The 13,089-nt window shown below is 56.0% G+C and overlaps 1 protein-coding gene across 4 annotated transcripts in view; it reads left to right on the top strand.

Moving 5' to 3' along the window:
* Window positions 1-13,089, top strand: part of SMARCD3 (SWI/SNF related, matrix associated, actin dependent regulator of chromatin, subfamily d, member 3) — a 56,170-nt gene that overhangs the window by 25,401 nt on the left and 17,680 nt on the right. The gene's annotated exons all lie outside the window — the stretch shown is intronic.

The raw sequence follows: 13,089 nt of genomic DNA on the forward strand, positions 1-13,089 counted from the left end.
GGTGGCGGTGGCATCCTATTTCAGGGCCTCTGGGGCAGCCAGCCCTGCACTGGCTCAAAGGCACTCTCAGGCCCATTGCACGTCAGTTGGACCCTCCTGAGCCTCCTCCCAGCAGTGTGACAGGAGGACAGCCTAGCTAGTCTCACGTTGGGTGCCCCTGGTCCAGAAGGAAGTGCTAAGGCCCCACGTGAAAGGCCACCTGCCCCAGAGCCCCATCCATCTGTGTGGGGGGAGGGAGGGGTTGGAGCTGGGTCTGAAGCCTGCAGCCTGGTCTGAGCTCTGCCTGTCCAGCCCCACCCATCACTTCGGCCACCTCACCGGTGGGAGTCACCTGGCAACAGATGGGATGCTCTCAGGGCCCTGGAGGTGTGAGGGACCCAGTCCCCGCCCTCGGGCTGGCAGTCCAGGATGGGGAGCAGACTTGGCCATCCCACAGGAAGTGCCAGAGTGGATGACTCAGGCCTCCGGGCTCTGACAAGGGAGACGTCAGGAAAGCCCTTCGTTGGGGCAATTTGAAGTTGGCTTTCAGAGAACAGGAAGGTGGGGTAGGCTGGTGACTCGGGGGCAGGGGCTGGGCCGAATGAGAGTGCTTTTCTCAGCTTCTCCTCCCTGGGAAGGGGCAGAGGAACTTGCTTTCCTGCCTGGGCCGCTCTGAAGGCCAGGGCAGCCCTGCCCACTCTCTACCCCGCACCCCTCTGATCGGTTGGCCCAGGGCGGAATGGTGCAGGGCACTGGCTGCAGGGGGAGCCTGGCTGGCCCAGAGCTGGCGCAGCACTGGATGGCAGAGAGACCATCACCGGGTGCTGGTCACCACGGAAACACGTGCAGTTCATCAAGGCCCCCAGACAAAGGTCCGACCCACTGGCCCACAACCTAACCACTGCCCTAGGTTAAGTGCAAAAGTGTCCCTTAGCTCGTGGGGTTGGTTTTTGAATGCAGACTCCTAGAGGAAAGATGTGAGCTAGTATACTAAATACATGCTTCCTGGGCAGCTCTAAAGTTCTGGGGTGTCTGAAGGTGGAGGCCAGGTCGAATGCGGGGGGCTGGCTGACGGGGAGGCAGCTCAGGTCCCTGGGAGGTACAGCAGAGCCAGGCCCTTACGTCGCGAATCCTTGTAAATTGCAGCTGACTTGGGGTGCACTGAGAGAAGCCCTCGGGGCTCCCCAGCGGCAGGGCGTGGGCACCCTGGGCTGTTTCCGTCCTCGCCCAACGGGGATGATCTACCTGAAGGGATGGGCGGTGGGGGAGGGGAGGCTTGAGAAGACCGAGGTGCTTGGCAGGCTCTGGGAGCAGTGAGTACGTCGCCGTGACACCTGGTCCCCGAGTGGCCCCAGTCGTGAGGTTCAGTCTAGGCTTCCTGGGAGGTCGGGAGCCCTGACCTCCCCGTGTGATGAAGGTGGTGAGGGGCGAGGGGCTGGGGGAAGCTTCTGGCATTTTGCTTTGGAGTCACGTCGACATAAGATTGGCCATTCTGCGCATGCAGTCGCAGGCGGGGAGCCGACTTTGACGCCCGGTGGCTCGGGCACGTGCTGTCATTTGGAAGCTGACAGGCCCCGTGCTAGCGTCTAGACAGCACGGGCGGGCGGCCTGGGCCGGGCGTGCAGCAGCTGGAGGCTGTCTTCGCCCCAAGTGCCTGCGGCGTGATTGCGAGCGAGAGCTGGAGAGCTCGCTGTTAGTGAGCGTTAAGTGGCAGAGGTAATGAGCTGAGGTGGCACCAGGGGGAGGTGTCACCGGAGGACGCGGAGGAGCCGCAGACAGAGCAAACGGCTCTCCTCTTTGGCTGGATTCGGAGCCCTCTTGAATCACTGCTCCAGAGGGTCCATGGGGGGCGTTCGGCTGAGGGAGACTTTGGGGGTGGGGCTGTGGCTCTTTGGGATATGCAGACCCTCGGTAACTCCTAGGGACCCTATGGGGGTGTATTTGGGCCCCCGTAGCACACCTCAGCCTGGCCCACCTCTTTTTTTTTGCGGTACGCGGGCCTCTCACCGCTGGGGCCTCTCCCGTCCCGGAGCACAGGCTCCGAACGCGCAGGCGCAGCGGCCATGGCTCACGGGCCCAGCCGCTCCGCGGCACGTGGGATCTTCCCGGACCGGGGCACGAACGCGCGTCCCCTGCATCGGCAGGCGGACTCTCATCCGCTGCGCCACCAGGGAAGTCCCTGGCCCACCTCTTGATCTGCTTCCTAAGCTGTGAAACCCATTTCTCTGTGCCCCAAACTCACATCCAGGAAATCTGAGAAACTGTCTCATGAGAATGTGGCCACTCATGCCTTTACTGGAATTTACAAACTTGGATCATCTCCCATGTCAACCTTCTTTCCAGACTGAAGAACATTCTGGGGCTTGGAGTGAGGAACGGTATATGCTGTGAGGGGGGCGGGGGAGAAAAGATGCAGGAAGATGCACTCGCCTCGTTCCAAAAGAGCTTGAGGTAGTTTGCAAAGACACACATGGTGAGGAAATCGGGGCAGAGGAACGAACGCAGGGTAGGGAAAGGATGTTGTAGCCAAGGATGAGGTGAGCAGACAACAGGCAGACCATGAGCCCCGGAGCCCCTCCCACCGCGGGGACTCAGGAGGGGTTACACTGCCCGTAGGACAAAAGTCAAACCATTTGCCCCAAACGACTGTGATTTCTGGCCATGAGACCCCGAGAAGTGTCTCCTGTGTGACGACACGCGGGGGATTCTGTGTGACAAGTTAAGCAATATCCTCAACAATTCCACAGCAGTTTCCTCGGGCTCAGCCCAGGGCTGACAGAACATCACACAGCTGTGCAAATACTGCTGACCGAGCTCGATCCAAAGATAAAATTTAGAACGGCCAGAAGAACGCGTTGCCTGTCAACATCTACAGCAAAGTCTCCAGTGACTCTCAGGGGGCGGGCGAGTTTATTTAAAATTGGGAATCAAGTACACAGTTATCGATACATTCTTATCAATACATTTTTGGTATCAATACCAAAAATTTCAGTATTTCATGGATGTGCTCCTTAAAGGCACAGACTCCTCATAGGAGAATAAAGACCTTGATCAGCACGTGTGCCCAACAGGTGAGCTTGGGTACAGGGAGGGACCAGTCACACACTTTACCCCCAGGCCCTGAACCCACTGAGAACTAGACACAGATGGCAGGCATTTATCAACTTTATGGCAGGGAAAGCTGGACTGAAGAAAAAAGCCTGAACCTGAAGCCCAGATGTAGAAGGCGGACCTGACATCCTAACCTTGGGTTTGCTTACCTGGTGCAGGTTAGCAGGAGGAGATGGGCAGCCTCCTGTCAGCAGACCCCCCCTAAAGGGGAAGGCAGGCCACGGGGGACAGCCGTGACTTCACCTCCCCCCTGACCCAGGAGAGGAACTTGTCCAGAAAGTGTCAGACCCTCACCACCTCATTAGACAGCCCCTCCCAAAGGGAAGAGACGTGGGGCGAGATGGCAGAGGATTATTCTAGAGTCTTGACTCCTAAAGAATAGATTAGGGCTTCCCTGGTGGCGCAGTGGTTGAGAGTCCGCCTGCCGATGCGGGGGACACGGGTTCGTGCCCCGGTCCGGGAAGATCCCACATGCCGCGGGGTGGCTGGGCCCGTGAGCCGTGACCGCTGCGCCTGCGCGTCCGGAGCCTGTGCTCCGCAACGGGAGAGGCCACAACAGTGAGAGGCCCGCGTAATGCAAAAAAAAAGAATAGATTAGAAGCCTCCTTGTGAACACATGATGACAAGAGACCAGAGTCCCCTTTGCGGGTGGGGGGGGGGCATCCACGTTGCTGGACAGTGACATCAAAGCTCAAGTTCAGACTTGAGAGTGACCTTTGACCCTACCCCTTCCTTCTCTCTCCATCGGGACAATCGTTTTATTTGATTTTATTTCCTAGACACATCTCACTTCCATCCACTTCTTATTCCCCACGTCACCACGCTAGCCCATGCTGCTGTTGTCTTTGCCTGGATGACAACTGGTGCCCCGCACAGGGTCTGGCCCCCTCCCCCCAGCCCCAACCCATCAGAGTAGCCAAATGGGCTTCTCGTAACACAGGCCTGATCCATTGCGTCTTCCGTGTCCTTGAGGGCTTCACATATGCCGTTCCCTTGGCCTGCAGCACCCTTCCAGCTCCCTTCACCTGCCTAAGTACATGCATCATTCAAGTCTTGACTTAAATACCACTTCTTCCAGGGACACTTTCTCCCACTCCAAGGTGTAAAGTTCCACCTTCTTGTAGCATGTACCAAAAATTTCAATATTTCATGGGCGTGCTCCTTAAAGGCACAGACTGCATTTGTCTTGTTCAACACAGTGGTGAAAACTATATATAGGTATTTTTTTGGCTGTGTGGCTTGGGGAACATTGGTTCAACCAGGGGTTGAACCCAGGCCATGGCAGTGAAAGCACGGAGTCCTCACCACTGGACCGCCAGGGAGCTCCCTGTTTCTTGAACGAATGAGCGGATGAATGAGGCAGTGGGGGAGAGGAGGTGGCCCTGACAGCTGATGCTAAAAGTAGCCCGAGGTCCCTCTGTACCGTTGGCCCCGCCCTCTCTACACCCCGACGACCCAAGAATGGGCCATTCTTGCGTGCCCACCTTGACCTGCTGACACCTGAGCTGCTCTGTGCAGGCGCTCTTGGCCCACGCCCCGGCAGTCCCTCTCCGATAGGACCTGTTCACCATCATCAGGGAAGCCCATCCCCTCTTCAGTTGTTCTTGTGGTGAGGGAGGTTCTTCCTTCCCGTGACCTCGGTCTTGCCCTTGGAGTTACAGAGAATGAACCCCTCTCTGCTCCCGCGACATTTGCCCGCCTCTGGACATTTGGAGGCGGATCTCCCACACGCCCTGCGTCTGCTCTCGGGAACATCCAGCTCTGGCGTCTTCGGGTGTGCCTTACCTGGGGGCCTGTGCCGGCTGCTCAGACCTTGGTGCCCACTGGGAGAGCTGGACGGTGGCGGGGCTGTCTAGATAGGCTTCAGAGCCCCCAGGCCTCCTTAGAGGCTGAGCTGTGCCCTTTACCTGCTAGGCGGACTTGGGCAGAGACACTTAGCTCCCTGGGTCTCAGGGTCTCCTTGTAGGACAGGACTTAATCCCCTAGGGGCCTATAAAGACTCGGGGGAAGCTGAGTACCAGGCACTCTGCATGCACAAGGCCCGCACGCCATGGATGCAGGGAGCGCCCCTCATCACCGCTGGGTTAAAATGTGATGCTGGGCTCTGTCCCGGCTCCAGGTGTCAGCTGTCGACCCCAGAGCACTGGCTCTGGTGACCGACTGGTGTCTGCTTGGTTCCCAGTGCAGCCAGCTGTCCTCACGGACACCATTGCCTCATAAAGGCTAGAGTCAGCGAGAAGCCCCGGGCTTTCCGCCCGGCAGTGAAGAGGTGGTCTCTGATCCCGGTTCTGAGAGCTCAGATGCAGAGTTACCCTGTGAGCGTTCGCCATCTTTCCAGACAGCAGCTTGCTGGCCAGCCTGATGCAATTGGTATGTTTGCGAGGCCTGCCTCCTTGGCCTTCAATGACGTTTTTAGCTGGAGGAAAAAAAAAAAAAAAGTGAGCCAGCGGAGCCCAGGAGAGAGCCCTGTGGTCCTCCGTCTCTCCTGGGCTGTGAACAGATTCCTTCTGGTCCCAGCAGCTGAATCAACAGCAGGGACCCAGGTGGGTGGGCTTGGGGGAGGTGCTGCAGGAGTGGGGGAGGGGCCTGCTGGTGGGGGCGGGGCCTGAGGAGAGGGAGGGGAAGCTGAGCTCCAGCTCTGTCTAGGAATCCCACTCCACCCCTCCCCCACCAGCTGGAAGCATCATCACGCTTTTGCTTTCTCTTGCCTCAGTTTCCGCTCTGAGCCCCGACTTTACCACCCCTTCCCCCATTTCACCCAGACCTCTTCCTTCAGGAGAAAATCCAGTCTTAGAAACCCTGTCAAAAATATGCCCGCTGGGTGGTCGACACCCCGTCCGTCAAGACTGCCCCCCAGCAGCCCTCACTTCCTCCGCACCACCCAAGATCCAGGGCAGCAACTTCAGGAAGGGGAAGGGAAGGGAAGCCGGCTGGGGTCAGAATAGTAGCAGCCGGTGTTGACCGAGGCCTTATTGCGGTTTTAAGACTTTTACATGGTTTAAGCGATCTGTCCTCCCCACAACACCGTGCAGAGAGGTTAAGAAGCTTCCCAGTGGTTGGGGAAGAGTCCCAGCTGGGGTCTGTCCACCGCATCTTCTGAGGTGCCATGACCCAAACCTCGGCCCTCAAAGGGCAAAGCAGCCAGGCCTCTATATGGGCCAGCATCCCCTGTTCACCCCAGCTCTGAGGCCCAGGTCAAAGGCTAGTTGTCATTGTGCACGAGGCCCACACCATTTCTTCCCATTAATTGCTGGGTCCCTAGGGGCATGAGAGATTCAACCCCTAAAATAGGGAATGGGGGCGCGGTGGATTGCAGAGCTCTCACCCCTTCAGAAACAGACAGCCCCTCAACTCCATCTGTGTTGCCAGATTTCCAGCGTTGTAAGAGATTCTGGGAATCTGGCTTTTTATATGAAATCTTTCCATTTTTAAGATTTTTTAAAGTGTTGAAGACGCACCGTGGGCTAAGCGAAACCTGTCTGGCTTTCGCAGTCTGCAGCATCCACCGTGAGCTTTGCTTACCCCATGACCTGTCACCTGTCATCTCTTCTAGCCTTCAGGCCCCGTACCCCAAATCAGTGTTTCTCAGTGGGCCCCAGCGGAGGCACACTGCATGAAGAGCTGCTGTCACTCTGGGTGGCCTCCTGCCGTCAATGAATTATAAACGAAATGCAGAGTCTTGTCAAACACTTGAGGACCCTCTCCGAGGTAGAGAAGCCTCATCACTCATCAGTCCTCAGGGGTGTGCTGCTAATGAGAAGGGCCAGGGCTTTTGGAGATTCTCCCTCTCATCTTGTCCATGTTGTGAACCCAGAGCAGTGGCTGCTGAGGGAATTCAGGGTACTTTTGACAACCAGCGTGAGAGCAGGTCAGAGGGTGAGCAGAAAAGAATGCTGGCCTTGAGATCAGAACGCGGGAGTTTGAGCCCCTTGGACACTAGTTGGCTGTCTGGCCCTGAGTCAGTCATTAACCTTGTGTTAATTTGGAGGCGTTTGACAGAGTCTCTCCCAGTGTCTTGAGTATGACACATACAAGTGGCCTGAATGCAGTGGTTTGCTGGTAAATACTTAACAACTGGCTCTTGACAGGGTGGGAAGGAGGAGACGAAATATGATTTGTATCATTTGCTAATGTCTGTGGTATAAATACTCCTACTGTAGCTGATTTTAAACTACCACCATGACACTGCAGGACATCACTGGATATTACGGTGATTGAGTAAAATTGCTGCCAATTGAAGACTAATTCCAAAGGGTGTAGATCATTTGGAGACAGGGCTCTGTCCTGGTGGCTTTTTCAATACGTTCAGTAAAGACTTGGATGAAGAGAGAAGGTCACGCTCACTGGATTTATGAATGAGGCACAGCTGAAAAGGATGGTAAATATATTGGATAAGGGAATTGAGATCCAGAAGCTCTCAAGCTGGAATAACGGGTTAATTCTTACAAGAGGAATATTCTTGAGTCCAGAAAGGCAACTTTACAAGTATGGGATGGAGAGACGTGTTTTGGCACAAAGTAGAAAGAGAATCAAGTTTTTAATTGACAGGAAGTTCAGTCCAAGTCCAAAGTGGGAGGCGTGCTTACCAAAGAGTAATACATTAGTGACAGTGAGGACTGCATTCAGGCCTCTGTGACAAAGACAATTTTCACATATGCCCTCTTGTTTCTATTTTGCTGCTCACAATAACGCAGTGAGAGAGGTGTGATGATGCTATACCCATTTTAGAGATGAAGAGACTGAGGCTCAGAGAGGTTGGCACTTTTGTCCTCCTGTCAGTAGGTGGTGGAATAAAGACTCAAACTCAGGTCTTCTGGCCCCAGATTCTCCCTGTGTTGTGCTCATGAGCACATTGTTTGTTTGTTTGTTTGGCATATAGTTGATTTACAATGTTGTGTTAATTTCTGCTGTGCAGCAAAGTGATTCAGTTATACACATATACACATTCTTTTTCATATATATATATATATATATATATATATATATATTTTTTTTTTTTTTTTTTTTTTTTTTTTTTTTGTGGCCACACCACACAGCTTGTGGGATCTTAGTTCCCCGACCAGGGATTGACCCCAGGCCCTCAGCAGTGAAAGTGCAGAGTCCTAACCACTGGACTGCCAGGGAATCCCCATCTTTTTCATATTCTTTTCCATTATGACTGACTTATCACAGGATATTGAATATAGTTCCTTGTGCTATACAGTAGGACCTTGTTTATATAAGTCCATTGTTCTGAGTGCTCTGTGTTCTGTGGCTTCAGGCAAACCAGAGGATGTGAGGGGAGGGGCCGGGTGGGGTATGGAGCAGCAAGGAATAGTTCGGAGCAGTGTGGGGGGGCGGGGGGGGATTAGTTTTCTAGACCTGCTGTAACCAAGTGCCAGACTGGGCGGCTTTAACCGTGGAAATGTATTTTCTCACAATTCCAGAGGCTGAAGCCGGAGATCAAGGTGTGGGCAGGGTGGGCTCCCTCTGAGGGCTGTGCGGGAAGGCTGTGCTCCAGGCCTCCCTCCGTGGCTTGTAGACGGCCGTCTTCTGCCTGGGTCTCCTCACACTGTCTTCCCTTCGTGTGTGTCTGTCTCTTCCTAACTTCCCTAGTTTTATGACACCAGTCATATTGGATTGGGGTCACCCTAGGGACCCACCTCATTTTAGCTTGATTACCTCCTTAAAGACCCTCCGAATAAGATCTCATTCTGAAGTATTGGGGGTTAGGGCTCCGACAATGAATTGGGGATGATGGGGGCTGGAGGGGACACACCGTTCTCCCATGACAGAGGGACTTTGAGAGCTGCCTTCAGAATTTGGAGTCACGTCTTATGAGGAGCGAGAAGACTGTGCTCTAGGCGGCCGGAACCTCCAGGAGGTGACCCCCGGGTCACACCCACCACAGGAAGAGCCACGGCCCCGAGGGACAATCTGACTTGCTGCCACCGTGGACTCCCTTGGGCCCCTTGGCTGCCGGGACACCAGCTCCACACCTGGCTCTAGCTTTCCGCACGTGGGAGCGCGTGGAGCCGGAGAGAGGCCTCCAGCAGCGCTGTTCCCACAGATGCACAGGCAGGCGATGCGCCCCGGGCCCGGCGGCCGGCCCGCAGCCGACCACGGGCAGCTCTGCAGCTCAGCCGTGGCGCCCCGCCGCCTCCGCCACGGTTTGGGCGCAGCTCCCAGAAACTCGGCGATTCCACTGTCATCCTGGGGCGTGGCTGCAGCTGCTGGCTGCTCCACCGCCGCCACGGCCCCCCCCACCAACCCACAGCCCCTCGGAGGAGGCAGCCGTCAGGGGCGTGGGCCTCGCTTTCCCATAAGGAAGCCCGGAGCTCTGGCGTGGGGGGCACACGGGTCCTCTACGCTTCCCCGCTCGGGCCGCGGCTGTGGCCGTCCCGGGGCAGGAGCTACGTGAGCTGCTCAGCCTCCCACCCTGTCCACGCCCTGAGCCCCGCCAGTGCCCATTCGGTCCTCGGACTCAAGAGTCCCGAGAGCTGTGACTGTGTCCACTGGGTGAACGAGCAGCACTTCGTACAAGACGGCCACGCAGTAGGGGCGGGGGGCCGGGAGGAGACCCTGCTTTGCCTTCAGATGCCTCGATCGGCAGCTCCCAAACCTCGGCTTCCCTGGGCCCAGCGAGCGGCCTTATGAATTCCTCCTGGATTTCCCTCCGGTTGACTCACTACGTGTGGTGGCTTCTCGATGTCCCCCCTCCCCTCCTTTCCTGCAGCCCCTCCCCTCACCAAGTTTCTACGCGGGCTTCTCATGTAAGACCCACGCTGGATACGAATGGCCGTTCTCTGCTCAAGGAAGCTTCCAGTGGTTTGGGTAGAACCCGGACTCCCCTTTGGCTCCCTGAGCGTCCGTGACTGGCCTCTATGAATGACCACGTGGCCAGCTCCTCACGGGTACCCTCCATGGCATTGGGGCAGCCCACAGGTGAAGGGCTCTGAGGGCTCCTGTTTTCACTAGTCCCCTAGCTGCGGCTTGGTAGGCAGCACGACCCCCAGGACCCAGAGGTAAGGCAGAGCAGCGGCCCAGGCCCCCGGGTCTGGCAGGCTTTTAGCATGGGAAGCTAGTAATAGCAGACGATTCGTTGAGTGTTTACTCTGCGCCGGACGCTGTGCTGAAGTCTGCACATACACGACCTCTTTTTATTTTTTGGCCGCGCCTTGCGGGATCTCAGTTCCCCCACCAGGGATCGAACCCCTGCCCTCTGCAGTGGAAGCGCGGAGGCTTAACCACTGGACCGCCAGGGAAGTCCTTCTACGACCTCACTTTAATCCTCACATCCACCTGTGAGTCAGGTAAAGGGCTCTTGTGTCTTAGAGACAGTGACTTGGGCAAAGGTTATGATCGCTCAGAGGCTGCACCGGGCATGACATCCCAAGACTGTCTGACTCTAGAGCAGTGGTCCTCAACCCCAGGCAGTTTCACCCTCCAGGGACAAAGGACAATGCCGAGAGATGGGGAGAGGAACGTGCTGGTAGAACTTACTGGATAGAGGCTAGAGATATTCCTAGCATCATTCAACACACGAGACGGCTCCCACAATAAAGAATTATCCACGGGACTTCCCTGGTGGTCCAGTGGCTATGACTCGGTGCTTCCAATGCAGGGGACTTGGGGTCGACCCCTGGTCGGGGAACTAAGATCCCGTGTGCCACGTGGCGCAGCCGAATAAAAAGAATTATCCAGCCCCAAAATGTCAACGGTGCCGGGGGTGAGAAGCCCTGTTCTTGAGTCCAAGCTCAGAGCCATCACGCCACGGAGCCCGCAGAGACCCCACCCAGGGAGGGCAGTGCGTTCAGGGCCTGGAGGAGGACAGGACCCCAGAAGAAACGGAGCAACGGGCAGGGCAGTAAGGCCCCGTTGTCACAGCCCTGGCCCAGGACAGACTGGCTTGCCGTGGCCAAGGCAGGTGCCCTGACGTGGGAGTGAGAGCACGGGGTCAGGGCAGGCGGACGGGCTACCTGGAGGGGAGTCATCATACAGGTCGGGGGGAGGGACACCAGCTGGCCTTGTTACAGAGGTTTGCAGAAACCAGAAGTGGTGCGCCAAGCAGGTCCAGGCCCTGAGACCACAGCACTCTGTCTCCTTCGCCCTCCCGCTCCATGGTGAGTCTTCACGAGGTCTCTTAGTTGTCACCACAGCTGTTTGAGCCCCAGACACGTCCAGGGTGTGCTGTGTGGGGACATGGGGGGGTTGCTGAGCCGGGCTTTGACCATGATATCCTTGATCACAGACCTCTCCTCCCAATCCCGTGTACGTTTGCCTGGCTCCTCAAGAAGCCTGGGGCCCTCTGCGCATCGACGAAGACTTTCTGCCTTTTGCTTGGATCATTTCTCCTACCCTTCTTAGGCCAGGGCGGGCCCTCTGAGTTCTCTAGACCTATGGCCATTGCGTGGCGCCAGGAAGGCAGGACGAGGTGGCACTGGGGCTGCCCATGGGCAGGTAACCACGTGTTCCCAAAGGAAGTACCTGGGGGTGGCTCCTGGAGGACAGGGCGGCGTGCAATGTGGCAACCGTGTGCGTGGATCCTACCCAGGAGTTCCACGGACACATACGTGTGTGTCCATCTGTCCAGCCAGGAGAAGCCCGTGAACGGCCCGCTGATCTGCCCACAGGAGCAAGGAGCCAGGGGCTTGTTCAGGGTTTAACTGGGTTTCATTTGTTTGGCTAAAAGGTAATTCTTACATAGGAAATAATGCAACTTACTCCAACGAATTGACATTTATTTTAGACACCTCGATGGCAAATTTTCTAGAATTTATATTCCCAGTGTTTGAAACAATCTGCTTGAGATTTTTGGGAGTGTATTTTAAAAGATAATTGAGGGTAATTCAGCTTAAATGCTCAGGCCTCTGGGGATCTTGATTTCCTTCTTTAAAAAGCAGGTGTTTGGGGAAGGTGGAGGGGCACGTGTGTGTGTGTCTGTCTGTCTGTCTGTCTGTCTGTCCCCAGCAGGCAGGCACTCCTTGAGGGGACATCAGAGAGGCAGATTGAGATGAAGGAGAGAAGCCGGGGACCTTGAGGTTGGGAGAGCCGTTCTGCAGCCCCAGCCCCAGCCTGTAATAGCACAGCTACTTGTGGCAGGTCACACAGCTCCTTAGAACCTCCTCTTCCTTATCTTTAGAGGGGGGATCCCAGCCCCCAACCAGTAGGGTCTCTGTCAGTTAGACTGGTTGATGTGTGTGAAAGTGCTTGTTCAACACCAGACTCCCACATCTGAGATGATGTTGTTATTTATCCTACGAAACACGAGCCTGGGTTGTAACATCACCCAGCCTTTGAAAGCACGCTGGCTTTCTACTCCCATCCTGAGTAGACTTGGAGTGGGTTCTCTTTACCCACACCTTTGCGATACTGGGGTCTCTTCTTGGGATTTATCCATGAACAAGGCATAAAGATCCCTGCCTTTGGGGCGCTTACATTCTAATGGGAGAGAGAGAAGTGAAACGCTAAACGTAATAAGTAAGTAGGTTATAAAGGATGGAGGAAGGTGTGCAGGACGGGGAGGAAACCCGGCAGAATGAAAGAGATAAAGAGCTGTCAGGGGAGGGGCAGGTGGTGGCTTCTAATAGAGCGGACAGAGAATGGCCCACTGAGAAGGGGACATTGGAACAAAGACTTCAGGGAGGTGACAGTGTTAGCTGGAGGAAGAGCATTCCTGGCACAGGGAACAGCAGGCTCCAAGCCCTAAAGGCTGCCGAGAGCCTGGAGTTTCTGAAGAACCACGAGGAGGCCAGAGGCTGGAGCAGAGAGAAGAGTGACGGAGGTGCAGGAGGTGAGGACTCGGAGCAGAGAGCGCTATGGGACTGGGTCCGGAGACCTGCACGACCTGACCCTCACTGGCAATGAGACGGGGGTGGGGGGGGGTGCTTGGGAGGGTTTCGAGCAGAAGAAGTGATGCCATCTGACTCCCCTTCCTAAAGGACCGTTCTGGTTGCGTGTTGAGAATAGAGGGTTGGGGGCCAGGTTGGAAGCAAGCTGTTCACTATTGATGGATTGGAC

This window comes from Kogia breviceps, chromosome 9 (assembly GCF_026419965.1).
Source record: "Kogia breviceps isolate mKogBre1 chromosome 9, mKogBre1 haplotype 1, whole genome shotgun sequence".
NCBI classification, from domain to species: domain Eukaryota; kingdom Metazoa; phylum Chordata; class Mammalia; order Artiodactyla; family Physeteridae; genus Kogia; species Kogia breviceps.